Here is a 26,578-nt window from a genome sequence, read left to right on the forward strand (position 1 = left end):
CGGTCATGCTACACTGTACCCAAATGAAATTTTTATCATTTTTTTCCCACAAATAGAGCTTTCTTTTGGTGGTATGTGATCACCTCTACGGTTTTTATTTTTTGCGCTACAAATAAAAAAATACCGAAAATTTTGAAAAAAAAAATGTTTTTTTTTGTTTCAGTTTCAAAACTTTGTAAATAAGTATGTTTTCTCCTTCACTGATGGGCACTGATGGGGCTACACTGATGGGCACTGATAAGGTGGCACTGATGGGCACCAATGTGGCACCAATGAAGTGGCACTGATAGGCGGCACTGATAGGCGGCACTGATGGGCGACACGGATGGGCGACACGGATGGGCGACACGGATGGGCGACACGGACGGACACTGATAGGTGGCACAAATTGGCACTGATAGCTGGCACGGATGGGCGGCACGGATGGGCATGGATAGGCGGCACAGGTGGGCATGGATAGGCGGCACAGGTGGGCATAGATAGGCGGCACAGGTGGGCATAGATAGGCGGCACAGGTGGGCATGGATAGGCGGCACAGGTGGGCATGGATAGGCGGCACAGGTGGGCACTCAGGCGGCACAGGTGGGCACTCAGGCGGCACAGGTGGGCACTCATAGGCGGCACAGGTGGGCACTCATAGGCGGCATCGGTGTTATAGTAATGGATGCCAATCAGTGCCAAACAATAATGCATGCCAATCAGTGATGCCCATTGTGGCCACTGATTGGCATCCATTATGGGCACTGATTGGCACCCATTGTGCTGACTGGCACCCTGGTGGTCTAGGGAGGATTATGTATTTTTATTACCTTTTCCCTGGTGGTCTAGTGGTGTCCCTGGTGGTCCAGTGTGGGCATCCTCGGGGGGGCTGTGCTGATAATCGATCAGCACAGACCCCCCCTGTCAGAGGAGCAGCCGATCGGCTCTCCTCTACTCGCGTCTGACAGACGCGAGTGAGGGAAAGCCGATCACCGGCTCTTCCCATTTACACTGTGATCAGCCGTGATTGGACACGGCTGATCACATGGTAAAGAGTCTCCGTCGGAGACTCTTTACCGAGATCGTAGTTGCCGGGTGTCAGACTGACACCCCGCAACAACGATCGCCGCGATGCGCGCCCCCGGGGGCGCGCAGCGGCTTATTATCCTAATCACGTCATATGACGTCGGGTTAGGATAATGAAACCACTTTGCCGCCGTCAATTTGTAATAGGGCGGGCGGCAAGTGGTTAAACAGCGGATGGTCCACTTTCACATAAAAGTGGAATGAAAAAACCTTCTGCCTTTGGCTGAATTCATACCTATGCAGTTTTAGGGCTTTTTGCATTTTGCAGATTTGCACTACAGAACGTAGGAAACCATGTTAAATGGGCTGTAGTGCAAATCTGCAAAATGCTAAAAGCACAAAAAATGCATAGGGGAGAATCCAACCTTAGAACCAATGTAAGTAACATTGTTAATATGCTGCTAGGTTCTGCAGTTTTAGGCTGGATTTACACCTATGCATTTTTAGTGATTTTTTGCATTTTGCAGATTTGCACTACAGAACATGTTCCATAGGAAACCATGTTAAATGGACTGTAGTGAAAATCTGCAAAATGCAAATTGCCATAAAAATGCATAGGTGTGAATCCAGCCTAATTGTGCGGGATGCACAGGTGTTCCAATCAGCTTTGTGCAGACACCCTTTTCAAATCAATGACAGACAGCTGCCTGCATGGACTTGCATAGATCTCCAAGAGCATCCCACAGTGCGTATTCATGTGGGTCTGGAGCATAGATCAGTGTTTCTCAACTCTAGTCCTCAAGGCGCCTAAACAGGTCATGTTTTCAGGATTTCCCTCAGATGAAACGGCTGTGGTAATTACTAAGGCAGTGAAACTGATCAAATTGCCTGTGCAAAATAATAGAGAGCCTGAAAACATGACCTGTTGGGGTATCTTGAGGACTGGAGTTGAGAAACACTGGCATACAGTAGATTACAACACAGAAAGAAACACCTGGATGAAGATGGCCATTTGCACAGGGGTGTGAAGCAGAAGCAAAGATCTCATTACCAGGATGGGAGAAAATAATAGAAATGAAATTTTTGGTAACAGGGGATAGGATCGAAAAAAACATCCATGGGTATGCTTGTTTCATGACACAGAGAAAGGGGTAACACAATATAAAGGTACAATAACCCCATATCTGTTGAATGCAGCTAAAGCCCTGATCCATTGGAAAACCCAGCAGGTTCTGACAATAAAAGAGTGGGTGAGGAAGGTGGAACAGATAAGGGTAATAGAAGAGTCCATACATAAACTAGAGGAAACAAGGTGAAAATGCCAAGGGATATGGCAACAATGGGCAGCATTTTTGAAAAAAGATTATCTGGCAATGTTGGAGGGTAATGGGGACAGAGAGGGAGGTGAGTGAGAGAAAAGGAGGTAGAGGGGTGTTTTTTTTTTGGGGGGGGGGGGGGTATGAGTTAGGAAAGGATTGTTTAATGGAATGTCTAACATAATTGTATGAAGATGTTCTGAAAGTAAGCTATTTGTATAAATTGTATTTAAAATTGAAAAATAAAGGATATACAAAAAAAAAAAAGATCTCATTACCAGAGTCTGGCAAAAAAACTGTAAGGCTGGATTCACATCTATGCATTTTTAATGCTTTTTGCATTTTTCAGATTTGAACTACAGTCCATTTAACATGGTTTGCTATGGAACACGTTCTGTAGTGCAAATCTGCAAAATGCAAAAAGCACTAAAAATGCATAGGTGTGAATCAGGCCTAATTGGGTAATTAAGTCAACAGCCATTTGCTAAAAAGTGAAGTTTTAATTTTTCCTAAACTCCAAAAATATTTTGACTGTAGTTTGATGTTAGTCCATAGTATTTTAATGTTATGCAAAAAAACAGCAATACATCTATTTTTTTCATAACTATATATGAACTATACAAACATTTTAACTGATTTTTCTACAATGCAATAAAATACAATTTTATATAAATATTGTTGTTTTTCCATGTGACACCATAAAAATCCCGCAAATTCTATAAATTTCTTCATATACGGGATGAGGGTGCCTTTGGTCTCTTGAATAGTTGTAAACTCTCAAACTATATATGATATGTATTTGCTAGAAAACTGCTGTATAGCATTCTTATGAAGAAATATAAAACCTTCAATATATTAAACAATTCTAACTGAATTATATCTCAAAGGTCTTTCAAATAAACAAAACACGTATTGATGTTACATAGCAACTAACAGAACAACTACATGATTATTCAGCAAGCTTTATTCAGTTCTTAATTAAAATGCATGTACAGGGCCATATGTCAAGTACAAAATGCAGTTTACTCAATACACATTAATTAAAAATCTTTTTATTTACTAAGGCCTCTCACTTTTGTTTTATTACAGTCTGGGGAAATGATTTGATCAGATGGTGAGTTAGCTCATTCTTGGAACAAAATTAGATGCACTAATTTTAAAACGAATGGAATTAAGTCATCCTGAAATGTTCTGGCTCCCCCCTACCTAAATCGCTGTCACTTTGGGATTTCAACCACTGGGGGTCTACAGCTGCTTGTACAGCTGCTAACATTTTGCTAACAAATCAATTTTCTCTGGAAGATACATGGTACACATGAGTCACATCAGTTCATAATCTGTGAAATCAGGGAACGAAAAACATCACACGTCCTTGTCAGAATGCAAACCACTTTACATTTGTAGTTCCTGGTAATCTATGCATACAGGAATGCCAAGTCTCTAAAATATTTTTCTGGCAGTTTTACAAATGCTGAGTGATTGTCATTTTGAGAAGGATGATTGTTGCAATTAAATAACCACATGATAAATTTAGGAACATCAATGCTAGTAAAGCATGGTGCATTGTCATCACACGTCATCAAGTCAAGATAATTAAATTTCATATATGCACTCTTTTATACTGGTATATTGAAAAATGTGCTCTAGTATTCATAGCAGGTTCAAATCAGTATACCGGTATATATATATTTTTTTGTTATCTAACTATTTATCCAACAATTTAATAAAAAGTATTATTATGTTGTAGTACGGTGTGGCACACCAACACACAGATTGCACACCAACACACAGATCACAAACACTGTGTATCTGCAGGCAATAAATCGCATGGTGCTGAAGTTCCATGCAATTTTGTACAGAGCATTTTTTGAATGCACTACTTTTTCCATGTTCCGGTGCTATTTGCAGCTCATTCAAATCAATAGGCTGTAAAATAAAACTGCAAGGGAATGCGTGGGAATTGCATGGGAGCACAGCATTGTTACAAAAGCATTTGTTAACCCCCGAAAAAAGCAGATTCCATTCCCTTAAAGCATGTTGTGTGCTGTGTAATTACCTATCGACTAAAACACCTGGCTGATCCTGCCTGGCTATACCCTCCCCCTGTATGCTGACCATGATATATATCAGGGCTGCTGACACATTGGTCAGCATACGTGCCTCCATCATCCGCAGCCCTGCTCTCAAGTGCCTGTGTCTCCTCTGTCCTTCTCCCCCCCTCCCTGCCTGTCTGCTAAATCCTGTAATCCCCTCTGTACCATAAAAATAAGTGTCCCTGTGCCTGTGTTATGTAAAAAATCTGCCGGAGTGTACCTATATGAATAAGGCTCCCTGCCGCTCCGCTGACTGTCATCTCTCTCTTCTCTTCCCCTCCTCCCCGGATGACGTCAGCAGGCGGGCTTAAGCTGTGAGCCGGAGAGAGAAGAGAGCTGACAGTCAGGTGAGTAGCGGGAGCCTCGCTCATATAGGTACTATCCAGCAGATTTTTTTACATAACACAGGCACAGGGACACTTATTATAATGGTACAGAGTGGATGGGAGGATTTAGTAGAAGTGGGTTAACAACCACTTTAAGCTAGACATAGATGGTGTGATTTTCTTTTCCGCAACTCGATTCCCCCGTCAACACATTTAAACTGTGACATGTTTGGTATCTATTTACCCAGTGCAACACCATATTTTATATATTACCAAAAAATTGGGTACTTTTTTGTGTTTGTATGAATTAAAATTAATTAAAGTGTATTTTTGCGTTAGTGTGTAACATTTTCGAAAAGTTGCTGCGCAAATACTGTGTGGCCTAAAAATTTGCAAAGCCCACCATTTTATTCTCTGGGGCCTCTGTTAAAAAATATATAATGTTTGAGTGTTTGTGTAATGAGGGGCGCTGAAAATTGAAAACTAATAATACCTAGCCGTTGGAACTATGGTTAAGTTTGCGTGCAAAAAGAAATATATATTTTTTAAAACAAAATACGATGTGAAAAAATTGACCTGTAATCGCCAAGCGCATCTACACAAAAAAAAACAATGTGAAAATAATGCTATTAAAGATAAAAGTCCAATCATAAATACAGTCCGAAAAATGCAATAAGGTACATAAAATCTGTGCAATCCTGAAAAGAAATGTATATAAATGTCCTCTGTGCAGATTCCAATCTGAGCTGTTTGTGTTAATGCGCAGAAATTACTTCCACTGTGCAGATGAAACCACCTTCACCAACTGTAGCACACACCCACATGTGCTCAAAGTATGGATGTCTCCTTACCAACAGGTGTTGACCTTAGAAAAAGGCCAAATGCGCTTTCTGCAAGTGTTACTTGCTGTCTCAACCAAGCATTGTCCCATGTAGAGTTTATGCACCTCCTCTCCACGTATATGCCAGCCGGAGTATTTATGCAAAGAAATCAGGCAGCAACATAGTGTAATCCCATTTTAATAAAACATATGATAAAAACAAGATGCCAAATGGCCGCTTACTTTTGATGGTGCCCATCCCTAATGTTTACCAAAGAAATGTAGCAGTATAAATTTTGGTCAAAATTTATAAAGAAAAATTACTTATTTGCAAAATTTTATTACAGAAAATAAGTGTTGCATGACTGAGTAATTATCATTTAAGTGGTGTAACTTGGCTTCTCAATCAGCTCCAGCATACCTAAGCTATACCTTGAGCCTATTATGTTAGCATTTACCCATTGTCATGCCTGCTGCACAGTAAAATTTAGAACAGAGGTAAAAATATATAAAAAAAGAAAAAATGAAGAAATGGGGTTACATTTATTAGCCAAATGTAAAGAGAAGAGGAGAAAGTCTTAAAACCTTTTAATAATATGCCTATTAAAAAAATTGCCTCAATGGAGGTAGGTATGGGTAGGGGCGGGTACCATCATCTTTAATTGATAATGATATAAAAAGGGGTTGTTTGGAGCTACTCCAATAAATGCCCCAAGACAAAAATGGGAATGGACTATCTCAGTACCCAGGGATGAAGCAATTGAATATAAAAATACATTTTATTGTACATATTAGTTTTGACATATAAGCACAGAAAATGATTTAACCACTTCAATACCGGGCACTTAAACACCTTCCTGCCCAGACCAATTTTGAGCTTTCAGCGCTGTCGCACTTTGAATGACAATTGCGCGGTCTTGCTACACTGTACCCAAATGAAATTTTTATCATTTTTTTCCCACAAATAGAGCTTTCTTTTGGTGGTATTTGATCACCTCTGCGGTTTTTATTTTTTGCTAAACAAATAAAAAAATACCGAAAATTTTGAAAAAAAAAAGTTTTTTTTGTTTCAGTTTCAAAACTTTGCAAATAAGTAAGTTTTCTCCTTCACTGATGGGCACTGATGGGGTTACACTGATGGGCAATGATAAGGCGGCACTGATGGGCACCGATGAGGTGGCACCAATGAAGTGCCACTGATGACGCGGCATTGATGGACACCGATATGTGGCACTGATAGGCGGCACTGATGGATGGCACTGATGGGCGACATGGATGGGCACTGATAGGTGGCACAAATTGGCACGGATTGGCATGGATGGGCATGGATAGGTGGCACAGGTGGGCATGGGTTAGGCGGCACAGGTGGGCATGGGTTAGGCGGCACATGTGGGCATGGGTAGGCGGCACAGGTGGGCATGGGTAGGTGGCACAGGTGGGCATGGGTAGGCGGCACAGGTGGGCATGGGTAGGCACTGATAGGCGGCACAGATGGGAACTGATAGGCGGCATTGTATTATAATATATTGTACTAATGGATGCCAATCAGTGCCAATCAATAATGCATGCCAATCAGTGATGCCCATTGTGGGCACTGATTGGCATCCATTATGGGCACTGATTGGCATCCATTGTGCCACTGATTGGAATCCCTGGTGGTCTAGGGTGGCATACCTTGTCCTTGGCATCCCTGGTGGTCTGGTGGCGTCCCTGGTGGTCCAGTGTTGGCATCCTCGGGGGGGCTGTGCTGATAATCGATCAGCACAGACCCCCCCCTGTCAGAGGAGCAGCCGATCGGCTCTCCTCTACTCGCGTCTGACAGACGCAAGTGAGGAAAAGCCGATCACCGGCTTTTCCTATTTACACTGTGATCAGCCGTGATTGAACACGGCTGATCACGTGGTAAAGAGTCTCCGTCGGAGACTCTTTACCAAGATCGTAGTTGCCGGGTGTCAGACTGACACCCCGCAACAACGATCGCCGCGATGCGCGCCCCCGGGGGCGCGCAGCGGCTCATAATCCTGATCACGTCATATGACATCCGGTCAGGATTATGAAACCACTTTGCCGCCATCTATTTGCTATAGGGCGGGCGGCAAGTGGCTAAAAACATTGTTGCATACAGAAGCAAAAAATATTTTTATATACAGACTTTTATGAGGTAAGAACCCCACAGTGTAGTCCAATTCCTCTACATGTTTGGTGAATAAATTTGCTTCCTCAGGAGGAATTAGACTAGTACATCTAAACGGAAATCCGATTTTTTATTGATACAGATTATAAAGATAATAGTTGTCAAAAAGGAAAAGAGGGGAGTGGACATTCATATACAATTATTACAAGATACTTTGAGTAAGTTAATAAAGCTGAGTCTGGCTTACCAATCAAGACCCATACGGGGTCACGGGCGGCAAAATGTAAGGCATCCAATTTTATGGGGCAATCCCCCCGCGGCAGACACAGGGGATACTGTATAGGGTGCAATGAATGAGAAATATTATAAACATGAGGATTATGGGGGGGGGGGGGGGACATGAGCAGAAATGTGGGATAAGAAAAAAAAGAAGGGATAAGAAAAAGTTAATACGGGGAAAAGTAAAATAAGAGAAAAAGGAAAACAATAATGATAAAACTTGTAAATTTTAAAGAAAGAGTGGGAAGGAAAAAAAGGGTGAGGTTGAAAGGGAAAAGGGGGGGGGGGGGAACAAGAGAAAGGATAAAGGAAAGATGTGATGTGGAATAAAAACAGAGGGAGTGTATAGATTTATTGAAGGAACAGTAAAATTGGATGGAATGGGAAGTGGGGAGAGGGGAAGAACCAAGGTGTGATGGTGTGTGAGGGAAGTAAAATAAGTGAAAAAAACATGGGTACAAACAACAAGTACTGAAAGATGATCCACCAACTGTATGTCTAATGGTATGTATGGCCCGGGAACCAGTAAAATGGTATCCAAACCAGAATCGATGCAGTAATGCTGACAGGGGTTTCACCTTGATAGGTACAGCAGTGCACTGAAGCTGATACCACAAGAAGCTTTCCACACAAACAGACTAGGTGAGACATATTAAGTGCAGGCATAAGCAAATACACTTTGATAATTCATAGTGAAATGATAATAGTAAGTACACAGCAGCTAGGTTGTGAATTAACACATACCTGTTGGAAATTAAATGGCGTGTGGTCCCCGGGTGGTGGCCGTCTGCAGTAAGAGGCCGCCATAGCTGCATCTATATAGTGTCTCCAATCAGGGAGATGCAGGCACGCCGGCAATAGTCGGCGACCAATGCCCCCTGATTAGTCCTGCCCACTGTGCGCGTGCAACGACACACACAGAGGACTGCTATGGTGATGACGCCATTGTGTGTGGTTATGATGCGCACACACGTGACCCTCATTTAGGTGGCCGAATGTCGCCAATCAGGCAAAAGGGGGCGGAGATCAACAATAGTTGGAGATCCACCCTCCAATGGTCAGACACTTGTCCGCCGCTTGGGGGAAAAACAGTCACCTCACGCCGTCCTCTATATAGGCAGGGCTGACTTAACCATAGGTATATAATGGTATACACATCACAGTAGCGAGACTGTGGGCATATACCAGGCACAGCTGATGTAGAATTCATCAAGCAGGCCTGGACATGACAAATAGTCAGACTATTACAAAATAATTAAAAACAATACATTACAAACACAATCAGTCAAAGTTCTAATATCCTGGTTGAACTCTCTTACCTATGTTGGTTCTGTGACCCATATGGGCTGTAGTGGATTGAATGGTAGAAATGGAATTAACATGAATAATATGACTGTTGTTTTCAGTGCGCTGGAGGTTTCTCTTTTGTTGACTACCACTAAATTATTTGACCAAGCAATAGTGTATATGGTTTCTGATTTTTTTATGCTCACATGCCACCCTACCCCGTATAAAAAAAAGTTATGTGATGGATGTTGTACGTATTGTACTTTTCTGCAGATTTCTAATAGTAACAATTATTGGGAAAACAAACAAAAAAAAAAAAATAGTTATTTTTTAAAACTCTGAAATGTAAAATTTTAAAACTTTTTTCCTTTTTTTGTAGGATACCTTCAAGGACCTTCTGTCTGACCTTTCAGACTTGTTGATGCTGCTGTCTAAATGTGGTACCCAAGCCGGGCTAATTGAAAAAAAAAATACTCATATTTTAAACATTACCAAGATATCCTTCTCATAACTATTAAGATAACGGAAAATTTATATCAAATACTTACCGTAATTTTCCTTTCCTGATGGACTCCATGGCAGCCTACGTATGGGTTAACCCCGCCTCTCATACCTCATAGGACCCCACTCCCATAAATCTTTGCTTCTGAACAGAGACTGTGTTCCGTAACTTAGCCTACTCCAGCAAATGGGAGGGAACTCCTGCTGCCATGGAGTCCATCAGGAAAGGAAAATTACGGTAAGTATTTGATATAAATTTTCCGTTTTCCTGACAGAATCCATGGCAGCCTACGTATTGGAAATAACTAGCCATACACACCCGGGTGGGAAATTGCTGGTTAACAGAAAAAAAGGTTTAATTGGCACCGTCAACAGATAAGACATGTAAACCAAAATTAACCGAAGATAAAGAAGCCGGCTCAACACAATAATGTGTCATAAAGGTATTAATTGATGACCATGAGGCCGCTTTACAGATCACTTCAGGAGAAACATGACGAGCAGCCGCCCATAATGTTGAAACGCTTCTGGTAGAATGAGCTGTCACCGCCTCTGGAGGAGCCAAACCCTTAGCTTTATAAGCCCCTTGAATAGCCTGAACAATCCAAGCTGCAATGGTTCTTGAAGAAGCACGCAATCCCTTATTCTTTCCATGGAAGTAAACAAAGAGATGGTCAGAAGTCCGAAAGGGAGCTGTGGTTTCTAAGTACTGTTTTAGAACTTCTCCAACATCTAAAGGATGAATGTTAGAATCTCCGGAAGTCTGAAAAGTAGGAAGAACAATCTCCTGTTTCTCATGAAATACAGATGTGACCTTAGGATTTGACCCTAACATGGGAACCAAGACCACACGATCCGGAAAGAACGTCAGAAAGGGTTCTTTGCAACCCAGAGAGCTGATCTCGGAGACCCTCTTGGCCGATGTTATGGCCACCAGGAAGGCAGCTTTGAGAGAAAGAGCCTTGATAGATGATTGAACCATATGCTCAGGCCTTTCCTCTGAAAAGAAATCCAGGACAAAAGGAAGATCCCATTTGGAGAATCTTGTTTTTTTCTGGGGTCTGAGTCTTATTGCTCCCCTGAAAAACTGTCTGATAAGACGGTGTTTGGCCCAGGAAACGCCAGTAAATGCAGAAATTGCCGAAATTTGAACTCGTAAGGAACTCACTGATAGTGACAGGTCTAGTCCCGTCTGTAGGAAACCCAAAATGTCTTGAATTGTCGGATCACTACAGGAACTGCCAACGGAAGAAATATAGTCAGAAAACTTCGCCCAGATTCTTTGATAGACTTTATTAGTACCTGGCCTTCTAGCATTCAGTAGAGTAGCAATAGCAGTACTTGGACATCCTAATGCTTCCAACCTTCCCCTTTCAAGAACCAGACCATCAGATGAAGATGGGCCGGGCATGGGTGAAGAGATGTTCCCTGTAGCAGGAGATCTGCCCTGGAAGGGAGAGGAACTGGATCCCGAAAATTCAGCTGCATTAGGAGCGGAAACCATGGCCTGTTGGGCCAAAATGGAGCAACTGTCACCACCTTGACTTTCTCCCACCTGAGTCTTGAAAGGAATCGCAGGATGACCGGAACTGGGGGAAAGGCATAAGCCGTGCGAAACCTCCACTGATCCGTCAGTGCATCCATACCGAAGGCCTGGGGACAACGACACCTCGTATAATATTTCTCCAGCTTGAAATTGCACGGGAAGGCAAACAGGTCCACTTCTGGCAGGATCCCCAGAGACAAAATCCATGTGAATATCTTGGGATGGAGAGACCACTCGTTGTTGTCCAGGGGGAACCTTGATAGAAAGTCCGCCTGGACATTCTGAATTCCGGGGAGATAAACCGCCGTCAGATTTGACAAGTTCATCTGAGCCCAAGACATGATCGGGCTTACTTCCTTCAGCAGAGAGAGACTGCGGGTGCCTCCTTGTCTCTTGATATAAGATACTGCTGTCATGTTGTCCATCCTTAGGAGAACCGAGGTCCCCGAAATCAGGTGAGAAAAGGCTTGAAGAGCACGGAGAGCAGCACGAAGCTCTAGAACATTGGATACTACATCTTGGGCTGGAAATTCCCATACACCCTGGGCTACTTCTGACAGACACAGGGCGCCCCAGCCCCTGTTGCTGGCGTCCGTCGTTACTGTGATCCAAGAGACGGGAGCTATGGAATGGCAATTGAGGAGGTTCTTTCGTTGGAGCCACCAGAAGAGACTCTCCCGCATGGAGGGGGTTATCCTGACCAGATGGTCTCGAGACCCCTGGTCCCATTGTAGAAGAAAACCCTTCTGAAAAGGACGCATCCTCCATTGTGCCCACTTTATCATGGGGGCTGTGGAAACCATAGTGCCAATTATCTTGAGGCACTGCGAGGCTCTGAGAAGAGGAGAATGCAATGCAGGCTGAATCCTGTCTCGGATCACTGGAATTTTCTCCACCGGCAGGGAAATAGTACTTTCGACCGTGTTGAACGGGGCTCCGAGAAAAATCAAAGACTGAGTTGGGTCCAGATGACTTTTTTCCCAGTTCAACAGCCAACCGAATTCCGTGAGTGTCGAGATGACTTGAGTTCGATGTAACAGTAGCTGTTCTCTGTCTTGGGAAAGCAACAGTAGATCGTCTAAGTAATGGTGTAATCGTATACCTTTGATCCTGATTAGTGCTACCACAGCCAGTAAGAGCTTCGAAAACACTTGAGGCGATGTTGTAAGCCCGAACGGGAGACATACAAATTGAAGATGTAATTGGCCCACTGCGAACAGAAGGTACCTCTGAAACTCTTTTGTGATCGGAACATGGAAATAAGCATCCTTCAAGTCTATGGAAATCAACCAGTCGCCTGGTTGTATTGACTGACGTATTGTTAGTAATGTCCCCATCTTGAATTTTTCCTTCTTGATGAAGGAGTTCAGATGCGTTAGGTCAATGACTGGTCTCCAGGAGCCATTCTTTTTGAGGACCATAAAAAGGGGGGAGTAGACCCCTTGAAATCTCTCCTTGGTTGGGACCGGAATGTCAGCGCCTTGGGCCAACAGGGAATCTGTGTAAGACAAGAGTACCTTTCTTTTTTCTTCCACAAGTGGTAGGATTGTAGGAACAAACTGATAAATGGGAGGACTGTTGAACACCCAGGAATGACCTGAGGAGACCGTCTTGACAGTCCAATAGTCTTGAATCGAGGCTGCCCAGATGTGCCGGAAATGGAGTAGCCGAGCCCCTACTTGCTCCGTCTGGACAGGCCCCACATCAAAAGGACTTAGAAGCCTCTCTACCCCCTGATGTAGTTGACTTAGAGGATTTTTGGCCTGAAGACTGAGTTCTTCTCCAGTTCTTCCGAAATTTCCGACTAGGCCTGTAACGGTGAGCATCTCTGGCACGCTCTTGTTCTTGTCTGGGCTGAACTTTCCTCTGACTCAAGAGGCGATGATCCTGGGGTAAGAACCCTGATTTACCCCCAGTAGCAGGGGAAATGGCAGAATCAAGCTTATTCCAAAAGAGGGAGGGCCCCTCAAAGGGAATCTTACACCATGCCTGTTTAGAGGCAGGATCTGCAACCCACGGACGAAGCCACAAATCGCGCTTCGCAGTAACTGAGGAGAGCATGACGCGTGCCACTAGGCGGATAATATCAAGGGAGGCTTCTCCCAAAAAAACTGATGCTAACTTCAGTTCATGTACTGGTGAACTCCGGATAAGTTCTTCCGAAGCGCTTCCCAAAGCCGCACCAACATCATCCGTCCAAGACTCCATGGCTTTAGACAATGCTGCAAGAGCCAGAGCTGGCTTACAGGCCATCCCTGCAGTGATATAAATGCGCTTTAGGTCGGTGTCAATCTTCCTCTCTTAACCATCCTTGAACGAAACGATATCTTCAAGAGGGAGTGTAACATGCCTGACCAGACACATTAGTGCCGCATCAATAAGAGGGGCTGAATCCAGATATTTAACGTCTTCACTTTTAAACGGGTACATTTTGGCAATCTTAGAAATCAAGGAGTTCTTCGTCTCCACTTTTCCCCATTCGTCTGAAATAATCTCACCGAGCTCACCCAATAAGGGTAATTTCGGGCGATCCTTCTTAAGGTGTTTAAAGTACTTCCTCTGTTTAGAGGGTGCTTCAACTGGCTCTTCCCATTTTAGAGCATTCTTGACCGCTCTGATCAGCTGCGGAACAAGAGAAAAATCAAAACCCGCAGTTGATTCATCAATCTCACTGTCCGAAGACTCACTTGGAGAGACACTGTGTCTGGAGGGACCCGGAATTACAGGGTCTGCATCTACATCGACTGGAGCTGTAACGGAAGGAGGATTAAATATCCGATCAGACTCTGCTTTGTTCAGAGATTCTTGAACCACCTTCCTGACCAATGCTTCCACTTGCTGGTCTCTGTCTCCTCTTTCCTTCATAGCTCTGGAATAACAAGACTCACAGAGAGATTTACCCTCTGGAAAGTGAGATTTACAACCGTAGCAGGCTTCCTCTGAGCGGCTGGAACGGTGGATTGAATGATGACCAGATCCAGATCTTGACCGATCTCTATGGTGTCTGGAGGGTGATCTAGAGCGTCTAGAACTTGACGTAGAATGACGATGTTGTAACCTAGACTGGTCAGTATCTTTGCGTGCCGACAAATGACGTTCAGACCTAGAAGGGCTAAATACAGAAGAAAAAGACTACAGCAAGAAAAAACAAAAGTAATTACCCAAAATAAAACCAGCAGAAGGAAATAATATTCCTACCTGCAGCGTAAGGGTTGGCCACTGGGGGGCGATGATACATCCATAATGAAAAGTCTGTATGCTGGAGAGATTCGAAAACACCATAAGCATCCAACAGGAATCAATAGTAGAGCTTACTGGCGAACAGAACATACCTCCAAGCAAGACACACAGCACACCGGGAAGCCGCCTTTCTCCCGCAGAGCAATCCCAACCATAGCTGTATCTCACAGCTATTTAAACGTTGGCGCCGATGGTGATGTCACCACGCCCCCCCGGCGTCGGTCAGCGGAGTTCGCGCGCATGCGCGATCACCGCCGTCTTCCGATAACTGCGCACGTTCGAACCAAGCCTCGATCCGAATGAGGCACGCGCCTGCGCAGAACGAACGGAAGAGGCGGCGGACTGGAACGTAGATGCGCTCCAGCCGCCATACATACCAGGAAATGGAAAAAAAGGAGATGACAATCAACACACAAAAACAGGCTGCATAATGATAAATGATTAAATCAATACGATACCGCCACGGCACGATCCCGATCCATCCTGACTGGGGGTACTCCACCCACTGCACGAACGGGACATCAAAACAGAGGCCTCATGCTAATAGCAAAGGATGTATGGCCAAATTGCCGCTTGCTTGCCAATGGCAGGTTAGTAAGCTCTTCATGGCATCGCATATATCGCCCATCTCCACCCAGCTGGGACTGCTGGAATCCATAATCACCCTCAGGATCTTCGTGCAAACAGGACTGGACCGGAACTCTTCATAAGGTAAGCAAACACCTTGGTCCTAGGAGGAGGACAAAAAAGGAACACAGTCTCTGTTCAGAAGCAAAGATTTATGGGAGTGGGGTCCTATGAGGTATGAGAGGCGGGATTAACCCATACGTAGGCTGCCATGGAACTTTTTTTTCCCACTAATATTAGAGGCTTTTGAGGAGCAAACCAATGCATAGATAATGTTTGCTACACTGCATGGATAATGTTTGCTACACTGACACCAGTTAGGGCTCATTCTACTAGAGAAAAGACAAGGTGATGGACCTAGAAGATAGATCCTGCAAAAAAAAAAGAAAAAAGGCAGAGTTTTTAAAACAGTTAAAGAAGCTGAACTTACTTACTTTATGTTTAAATCCCTGTTGTCTGTACAGTCTACACAGGGTTTTATTATAGACAGAGTACACAGGACTCCAAAACCTAAACATTTTCTGGGTAATGTGTCCAGAGATATCTTGGTGAGAGTTCAATTCTACTACTTCTTCACTTCTACCACATTAAAGAGTGGCTTAAGACAGCAGGGGGGGGCTCACTTCCAGAACCTTACATTTCTGTGACCTTGTTTTCAGCTATATTAGCAGCAAACACAGAGCTGAGGAAAAAATATACAGCTGTGACAAAAATCCTTAGAGAGTATCGTGTCCCTAACAGATGGGGATTCTACATGAAATTGTTTGCTACAGACAACAGCTTACTTCATACAGTAACACTGATTAACAAAGATTTTGCTTCCTGAATACTGTAGAGTTTTTTTCCTATAGATTTCCTGGTGGCTAATCATGGAAATAATAACTTGCAATTTAACCCATTATGTAATGGATTTGATAGAAATCTTTAGTTTTTTTGCTATTTCTTCTTATATACACTATATCGTAAGTTTACTGACTTTAGCTTGCATTATAAGATCCTTTGTGCAGTTAATGCATGTCCACTCAGGGCATACTGCATAACATGTTTGGAACTAGTAAAGTTTGGGCAAGCCTAGGTATGCTTAGGCTGGATGTATGCTGCCTGGAAAGGTTAAAAAAAAATGCTAATCAATTCTTTGATAGCAGTTTTCTTGTATTTTGATATGATTCTCTCAAAACATAACTTTATCTAAGTACTTGTAATTTACATAATTTACAAAAATAGCAAAATGTACTTGCTATAGCATGATTGGTGACAGCAAAAATGTGTTGCTAGTTTCAGAACGACACTAATACTTTCTGTTAAATTTTTTGCGAGTACACACTTAAGGCTGGGTTCACACTATTGCGAATTGGATGTGAATTTTCCACATCCAATTCGCATGTCAGGAGACTGTGACCAGCTCTCAATTGAGCCAGTTGATGCAGCTCCGTGGCGCCTACAGAGCAGATTGCACAGGAGTCCTGTGCATCTTCTGGTCCGTTTCAGGTCCGAATTCAGCCATTTTGGAACTGAAATCGGACTTGAAACAGTTAACAGGGATGCACTGGACCCCTGCTGTGAGCCGCTCCACATGGCAGTGTAAGCCCAGCCTAAGCCTCAAAGACACACTTTAACTAGATTTGTTAAAGGAGAAGTACATCCAAAGTTTGTTTAGCTGTACTTCTCCTATCACAGGAGTATACTTTGTTCTGCATTCCTATGACCCGCTGTCGGCTGTCATCACATAGCTGGCCCAATCTGGGGAAAGATTGTGATCATATGGTCGAGATCTACCCCATGCCTGGACCGGCACCCAGCTCTGTCTCTCAGCGAAACGCTTAGAGCCTGAGCCAGCCAATTCAGCCCCCCTCCACAGACCAGCAATCCAGTGAGCATGGGGGGCAGAGCAGAAAGCGGGTGACTGACAGCCTCCCGCTCTCTGCTCATGGAGCACTGAGAATGGAGTGATAAGCAGTGTTTGAAAAACCATAGTATAAGTATATCAAGTATAATTTCTCAAAAAAAAACAAAAAACAAAAACAAACTTCAACTGAGCTAATCATATTTATTGAACACAATGTGCTGTCATGTGCTGAGCTTCACTCAGAGAAACTAAGAAGTCAATGCCAGTTTCTGTTCTGATGATAACACAAGAACAGAATTATCACATGACAGACTGTTAATCAGTGGTGGCTTGTGCATTGTGGGTGCATGAGTGCCGCCCCCCATTCATGCACCCTGCCCCTTTCAGGAAGCTGGATGCATGGGTTATTATAGCGGGGGCGGAAGGGGGGGATTTTTGAAGCACCTGATTAGAGCCAGAGGCTCTTGAATGGAGTGAAAGTAACTGGTGACTAGGAATGATCCCAATATTTGAGTCGAACGTAAGTTCGACTTCAGCATCGGGTGTTCGCCTGTTCGCCAAATATCGAACAATTTGGGGTGTTCGTGGCAAATTCGAAAGACGCGGAACACCCTTTAAAAGTCTATGGGAGAAATCAAAAGTGCAAATTTTAAAGCCTTATATGCAAAAAAGTGTTTGGGAAACTGGGTCCTGCTCCAGGGGACATGTATCAATACAAAACATTTTTTTTAAAACAGACGTTTTTTTCGGGAGCAGTGATTTTAACCACTTGACCACTGGGCACTTAAACACCCTTAATAACCAGACCAATTTTCAGCTTTCGGTGCTCTCACATTTTGAATGACAATTACTCAGTCATGCAACACTGGACCTTTTTTTCACACAAATGGAGCTTTCTTTTGGTGGTATTTAATCACCGCTCGTTTTTTTATTTTTTGTGCTATAAAAGAAAAAATACAGAAAATTCTGTAAAAAAATGAATTTTTCTTTGTTTCTGTTATAAAATTTAGCAGATTAGTAATTTTTTCTTCATAAATTTTGGCCAGAATTTATACTACTACATATCTTTGGTAAAAATAAATACAAATTGGTGGATATTATTTGGTCTTTGTGAAAGTTATAGAGTCCACAAGCTATGGTGCCAATATCTGAAAATTGATCACACCTGAAGTACTGATGGCCTATTTCAATTCTTGAGACCCTAACATGCCAGAAAAGTACAAATACCCCCCAAATGACCCCTTTTTGGAAAGAAGACATTCCAAGGTATTTAGTAAGAGGCATGATTAATTTTTTTGAAGTTGTCATTTTTTCCCACAATTCTTTGCAAAATCAAGATTTTTTTTACTTTTTTTTTTTTTTCACAAAATTGTCATATTATCAGTTTATTTCTCACACAGCATATGCATACCACAAATTACACCCCAAAACACATTCTGCTATTACTCCCGAGTACGGCGATACCACATGTGTGAGACTTTTACACAGTGTGGCCACATACAGAGGCCCAACATGAAGGGAGCACCATCAGGCGTTCTGGAGCACCCAGAACAATTCTGACATTTCTCTCCTACATGTAAAAATCATCATTTATTTGCTAGAAAATTACATAAAATCCCAAAACATTATATATGTTTTTTTAGCAAAGACCCTGGAGAATACAATGGTGGTTGTTGCAACTTTTTATCTCGCACGGTATTTGCGCAGCAATTTTTCGAATGCTTTTTTTTTGAAAAAAAACTGTTTTGTGCTTAAAAAAAAAAAACACAGTAAAGTTAGCCCAATTTTTGCATAATGTGAAAGATGAAGTTACACCGAGTAAATCGATACCTAACATGTCACTCTTCAAAATTGCACAGGCTCGTGAAATGGCGCCAAACATCGCTACTTAAAAATCCCCATAGGCGACGATTTAATTTTTTTTTACTGGTTATATGTTTTGAGTTACAGAGGAGGTCTAGGGCTAGAATTATTGCTCTCGCTCTAACGTTCGCAGCGATACCTCACATGTGTGGTTTGAACACCGTTTTCATATGTGGGCGGGACTTACGTATGCGTTCGCTTCTGCATGCGAGCACATGGGGACAGGGGCGCTTTAATTTTACTTTATTTATTTTAGTTTGACATTTTTTTCCCCAAAAATAAATTTTTTGATCACTTTTATTCCTATTACAAGGAATGTAAACATCCCTTGTAATAGGAATATGGCATGACAGGTCCTCTTTACAGTGAGATATGGGGTCAATAAGACCCCGCATCTCACCTCTAAGCTGGGAAGCCTGAAAATGGCTGGGTATTTCAGGGTATCACCGACTATGGCTGGGTATGGCTGGGTATCTCAGAGTATGGCTGGGTATCTCAGAGTATGGCGTTGCAGAGTATTGCGTTGCAGAGCATTGCAGGATATTGGTGGTGTTGCAGAGCATTGCAGAGTGTTGCAGGGTATTGGTGGGTGTTGCAGAGCATTGAAGAGTGTTGCAGAGCATTGCAGAGTGTTGCAGGGTATTGGCGGGTGTTGTAGAGCGTTGCAGGGTATTGCAGAGTGTTGCAGAGTGTTGCAGGGTATTTCAGAGTATTGCAGAGTATTGCAGAGTATTGCAGGGTATTGCAGGGTATTGCAGGGTATTGCAGGGTATTGCAGAGTATTGCAGGGTATTGCAGAGTATTGCAGAGTATTGCAGAGTAATGCAGAGTAATGCAGAGTAATGGCAGGGTATTGCAGAGAATTGAGGGGTTAATTTTCGGTGAGCAGCGATGTGGGCACTGCAGATGCAGCCCACATCGCTGCTGACACTGATCTCTTCCCCCTCCGCTGTTCCGATCGGTACAGAGAGGGGAGGGAGGAACCGGCGTCATGTTATGACGCCGGTTTGTTTACAAGTGATCACTCCGTCACGGATGCTCTCGAGTGCGCGTCCCAGGGGGCGCGCGAGAGCGGAATTCTGGGAGGACGTCATATGACGGCCTCCCAGAGTTAAGAAACCGCCCTGTAGCCGTCATTCGGCTATAGGGCGGTTGTTAGGTGGTTAATAATGTTTAAAGTGAAACAATAAAAGTGAAATATTCATTTAAATTTTGTACCTGGGGGGTGTCTATAGTATGCCTGTAAAAGGGCACATGTTTCCTGTGTTTAGAACTGTCCGAGAGCAAAATGACATTAATAAAGGAAAAAAGTCATTTAAAAGTACTCTCGGCTATAATGAATTGTTGGTCCCGGCAATACACATAAGAGTCATTGAAAAAAATGGCATGGGATTCCCCCACAGTTCGTTACCAGACCCTTTGGGTCTGGTATGAATATTAAGGGGAAACCCGAACCAAAATTAAAAAAAAAAAATTGCGTGGGGTCCCCCCCAAATTCCACACCAGGCCCTAAATGGCGTGGCCTGCCATAGACTTTAACGGTGTTTGCATGTTCTGCTGCAGAGTATAGGTGTCCCTTTACCTTACTGCTGTAAGTTAACAGCATTTAAGTATGTCTTTATAGGTAACCAATGGGTTCCCTGTAGACCTAGGTATCTGGCAGTCTGCCAGTCTGGTGTCCCTGGATCTGCTGGTATATGTCTGTATCTTCAATCAGAGTCCCTTTTCTTGCCAAACACAGCTATATGAAGTAAGCCGCCTAAGTGGGCATGGGGAGATGTGAAGAACAGGAGGGATGCTTGATAGCGTAGTAATTTTCAATAACGTAATTCAATAAAGTAATTTGGTAACAGCAAGTTAAAACAGGGTACTCACATTTAAAATGTTTAGAACAGGCAAACAAAAAAAACGAGCAGCACATTTTCACTGTTTGATTGTATTTCTTATTACAGTGCAGCACTATTTTTATTTCATAATTCAACTATACATGTCTGTACCTTCAAAAGGGCATTTTTTTCAGATATTTGTCCCAGGTGTGTCTTGGCTTTGAGCTATATCATACTGCCTATAAACTGAACCATGTTTTACCTTCCATTTGTTTGTTCTTTATCTATGGTTTGCCTTTATTGACCCTTTATTTTGAAGATACTGTATTGCTCCAGTGAGACTTATAGCTGACATAAATTCTGTCCTTCATAGCAGTAAATACATTCGGCACAATATTAAGTTGTATCCAGTTTATCTTTTTTTACAATATTTCTGTGCAATATGCAACCTGTTGCAATTATGTCATAGCATTGACAGTTTTCTTTTTTCTGTACCATATTTTCCTAAACTTTTCAATAAGAATGAACCTTTAATGCCTACATGACATAGGATAAAACACATCTTAAAGTAGCAATGTGCTGCATCTGAGCACCACAAACCAAATTTGCTATTTAATGAATTTTTAATAATCAAAGCAAACTCACCCATCGGTTAACCTCCCTGGTGGTATGATCATTTCAGATTTTAGGTGCTGAAAGCGGTACCATTATTTTGCAAGGAAATTTGGTGTTTTATATTGTAGGCCTGTAATTCAAAAGGCCCATACACTCGATCAGACTTTTTGAAAACAAGCATGCAAATTAGCTGTTTTGGAGCAACATCCAACCATGTGTACGCTCCATCGGACAAACTTTTTCGTTTTTCATCTGACTTTTGTTGGCTGTGCGAACGGACAAACTTTCTGACAACAAAAGTCCGATGGAGCAAAGTCTGATAATGTGTACAGAAAACCATAGGACTTTTGTACAAAGTACAAACACACATGTTCAGAACCAATGCAAAGATCAGACAACAATACAGAAGTTGACCAAAGGTGGCAGTAAAGAGCAGAAAAACCACATGATTTGGTGAAAGTTGTCTGAAAAACTCCTGCCGTGTGTATGCAATACAAGTTCTCGGCCGACGCCCTTTGTACAAAAAAACACAGGAAAGTTTGTACAAAGACCGATCGTGTGTATGAGGCTTTAGGAATAGCTCACTGAAATCTGTCCAAACCAGAGTCTAGTAGACACCTCGGGTATGATAAAGTTGGAAACACAAAATCATAAATTATAATATAATAAATAACTGTAAATAATAACAAATAATAATAATAATATACTTTTTATTCAATACATTTTAGTAAATAATATAATCAAAGACACTGAAATGTTTTTTTTCCAAACAAGGGTGCAATATTAGTAGTCATATTGCTTCAGTAAACATCCCGGGTATGGAAAACTTTAAAACATGGTACAGCACAAAGTCCAACATCACAGTCAGGACAATAGAACCTGGTTTATTTTCTGATTTTCCTTCCAGCGTCGTCATGCTTAGAGCAGCAAACCACACACATCCTTGTGGGTGCTGCCTTCTTTTCCGTTGGTGGAATGTGGTCCATAAAGTGCCGACCAGTCAGGCGTTCTGGGTTCACAATGCCAGCAGCACGACGGCCAGATCTGTTTACAGTCGTTGGTGTTTGGTGCTTGAGGAATATAAGTTCGGCAACTTTCCAAACAAAGTCCGCATGAACAACAGGTTGTCACTCTTTTTTTTTAGAAGAATAAAAGCATTCCACAGGTACTGCTCCAGAAGGTGCCTGAAGATTTTTTGTAATGTTTTTTCTGTTGCTTCCTCATGGCTGGGTAAAAAGTCATGGCCTGGTCAGCTTGGTCAACACCTCCCATAGTATGGTTGTAGTCCATCATGACTTGGGATTTCATTATGTCCTCCTGACCAGCCCCCAGGAAGGCTATGGCCTGGGGTGCGGATCCACCCGACTTTGATGCCTCGAGGCTGGCTAGCCCAAGGCAAGGAAACTAAAGGAGGATTTTGAGGTGGTTGGGTGTCATCTCCAGTTTGGGAGAGACCCATTGTACTTTAAGCATTCCAGGGAAGGACAGAACATGACGTACGGTTTGGGTTTCTTAAAAAGAGCCTGGAAGAGCTGAAGTTACCAAAAGAATCCGGTCTTGTGGATGTTGTCAAGCAGGCTGAGAGATCCAGGTATCCTACAAGTGCTCTACAGCTTAGTTTCCCTACGGGTTCTGCAACAACGTCTGTGACAAAGGCTTTGTTCCTGAGTAAGCAGCTTGTTGGCTGCTAGGCCTTGTGAGAGAGGGACTCTCCAACCTGAGTGTTCATCCAGCTGTGAATGGCTATTCTCTGGATGCAGTCAAAGTGAGCAAGTAGTTCTTTAACGTTTTCTGGACTTTGACATTGAGAGTACCTAAACTACGTTTTCCAACCCTCTGATCCCAAGTTGAAAGACTGTTCAATGGTTTAAGTTTTTGCAAATAAAATCCATTCAAGTGGATCTATTTTCAGTCTCAAGTTACTGGGTCATCTACAACGGGACATCCCCTAGACGTATCACGAGGAGAATGGAAGGTAACGGTAAGCCTAAAAATAACCAGCAGTAGTGATGGCCGAACGGTTCGCCCGGCGGTCGTTTCGCGGCGAATTTCCGACATTCGCGGTCCGCACGTTCGAACGCCTTTTTCCGTCGTTCGCCGCGGCGGACTTACGTGTTTAATGTATACAAGAACTTTAACCTTTGGTGACACGTTTATCATGTGATACAGGACAGCCAATTGAGACATGACAGCACATGGACACTTGTACATTCCCCCTAACCTATAAATACACCCGATCCGGTGGCCATTTTACATTCTTTCTTCTGTTAAGATAGGGACAGGTTCCTGTGTGGAGTAGGGAGAGATAAACCACTAGCTATTTGGTACACAAAAGTTCTTTTCAGGACTGGTATAGGTGTTAGGTGTTGATAGGTTTGCTGTGCTGCTGATTCTTGCAGCAGCCTGAGTGTCTTTTGTTAGTTTAGAGAAAGGGAAAGGACGGTGTATGCTACAGGGACAGCCAGATTAGTCTTTCATCATCATCATCATCATCATCATCATTAGCTGTTACTATCAAGGTCCACAAAAGAGCTGTTCCAGTAACCACTAATCGTTCTCTTTTTTTGCCAATTTGTATAGGGACAGGAAGGAAGCAGTGTTGTCAGGCAGTGAGGGTAATTTTAAAGACTTGCTGTTATTATTAGTTCCACAAAGGTTCTTTTCAGGACTGGTATCAGTGGTACAGTAATAGGCTTGTACATGTATAATATTCTTTCTTCCAAATATAGAAAGGATATTATACTTGACTGCTGCCCTTCTGCTGCAGTCTGCTAAACATTCACAACTCACTTGTTCCACAAAAGTTCTTATAAGGACTGGTAACTTGGTATAGGGTGCTACGGTACATAGGCTTGAGTGCGGTACAGTCTGCTGTTCTGTAAGGACCGCTATCGGTCCACAATAGATAGGGTTGACGTGCACCACTGCTGACCGCTGCCCTATACTGCAGCAGTCCTTCAGCGGTATAGGGACTGACGTACAGTCTGCTAATCACTAACACACAACCTGCTTGTTCCACAAAAGTTCTTATAAGGACTGGTAACTTGGTATAGGGTGCTACGGTACATAGGCTTGAGTGCGGTACAGTCTGCTGTTCTGTAAGGACCGCTATCGGTCCACAATAGATAGGGTTGACGTGCACCACTGCTGACCGCTGCCCTATACTGCAGCAGTCCTTCAGCGGTATAGGGACTGACGTACAGTCTGCTAAAAACTAATACACAACCTGCTTGGTCCACAAAAGTTCTTATAAGGACTGGTAACTTGGTATAGGGTGCTACGGTACATAGGCTTGAGTGCGGTACAGTCTGCTGTTCTGTAAGGACCGCTATCGGTCCACAATAGATAGGGTTGACGTGCACCACTGCTGACCGCTCACCTATACTGCAGCAGTCCTTCAGCGGTATAGGGACTGACGTACAGTCTGCTAAACACTAATACACAACCTGCTTGTTCCACAAAAGTTCTTATAAGGACTGGTAACTTGGTATAGGGTGCTACGGTACATAGGCTTGAGTGCGGTACAGTCTGCTGTTCTGTAAGGACCGCTATCGGTCCACAATAGATAGGGTTGACGTGCACCACTGCTGACCGCTCACCTATACTGCAGCAGTCCTTCAGCGGTATAGGGACTGACGTACAGTCTGCTAATCACTAACACACAACCTGCTTGTTCCACAAAAGTTCTTATAAGGACTGGTAACTTGGTATAGGGTGCTACGGTACATAGGCTTGAGTGCGGTACAGTCTGCTGTTCTGTAAGGACCGCTATCGGTCCACAATAGATAGGGTTGACGTGCACCACTGCTGACCGCTCACCTATACTGCAGCAGTCCTTCAGCGGTATAGGGACTGACGTACAGTCTGCTAAACACTAATACACAACCTGCTTGTTCCACAAAAGTTCTTATAAGGACTGGTAACTTGGTATAGGGTGCTACGGTACATAGGCTTGAGTGCGGTACAGTCTGCTGTTCTGTAAGGACCGCTATCGGTCCACAATAGATAGGGTTGACGTGCACCACTGCTGACCGCTGCCCTATACTGCAGCAGTCCTTCAGCGGTATAGGGACTGACGTACAGTCTGCTAAACACTAATACACAACCTGCTTGGTCCACAAAAGTTCTTATAAGGACTGGTAACTTGGTATAGGGTGCTACGGTACATAGGCTTGAGTGCGGTACAGTCTGCTGTTCTGTAAGGACCGCTATCGGTCCACAATAGATAGGGTTGACGTGCACCACTGCTGACCGCTCACCTATACTGCAGCAGTCCTTCAGCGGTATAGGGACTGACGTACAGTCTGCTAATCACTAACACACAACCTGCTTGTTCCACAAAAGTTCTTATAAGGACTGGTAACTTGGTATAGGGTGCTACGGTACATAGGCTTGAGTGCGGTACAGTCTGCTGTTCTGTAAGGACCGCTATCGGTCCACAATAGATAGGGTTGACGTGCACCACTGCTGACCGCTGCCCTATACTGCAGCAGTCCTTCAGCGGTATAGGGACTGACGTACAGTCTGCTAAACACTAATACACAACCTGCTTGGTCCACAAAAGTTCTTATAAGGACTGGTAACTTGGTATAGGGTGCTACGGTACATAGGCTTGAGTGCGGTACAGTCTGCTGTTCTGTAAGGACCGCTATCGGTCCACAATAGATAGGGTTGACGTGCACCACTGCTGACCGCTGCCCTATACTGCAGCAGTCCTTCAGCGGTATAGGGACTGACGTACAGTCTGCTAAACACTAATACACAACCTGCTTGGTCCACAAAAGTTCTTATAAGGACTGGTAACTTGGTATAGGGTGCTACGGTACATAGGCTTGAGTGCGGTACAGTCTGCTGTTCTGTAAGGACCGCTATCGGTCCACAATAGATAGGGTTGACGTGCACCACTGCTGACCGCTGCCCTATACTGCAGCAGTCCTTCAGCGGTATAGGGACTGACGTACAGTCTGCTAAACACTAATACACAACCTGCTTGGTCCACAAAAGTTCTTATAAGGACTGGTAACTTGGTATAGGGTGCTACGGTACATAGGCTTGAGTGCGGTACAGTCTGCTGTTCTGTAAGGACCGCTATAGGTCCACAATAGATAGGGTTGACGTGCACCACTGCTGACCGCTCACCTATACTGCAGCAGTCCTTCAGCGGTATAGGGACTAAGAGTTTTGTCACAGGGTCATTTAAAAAATGACATGCAGAGGAAGAGGCAGGCCCTTCCGCAGGGGTGGTAGGGGTAGG

The sequence above is a fragment of the Lithobates pipiens genome, unplaced genomic scaffold, assembly GCF_037356315.1.
Source record: "Lithobates pipiens isolate NorthernLeopardFrog02 unplaced genomic scaffold, aLitPip1_a1.2 Scaffold_18, whole genome shotgun sequence".
Taxonomy (NCBI): domain Eukaryota; kingdom Metazoa; phylum Chordata; class Amphibia; order Anura; family Ranidae; genus Lithobates; species Lithobates pipiens.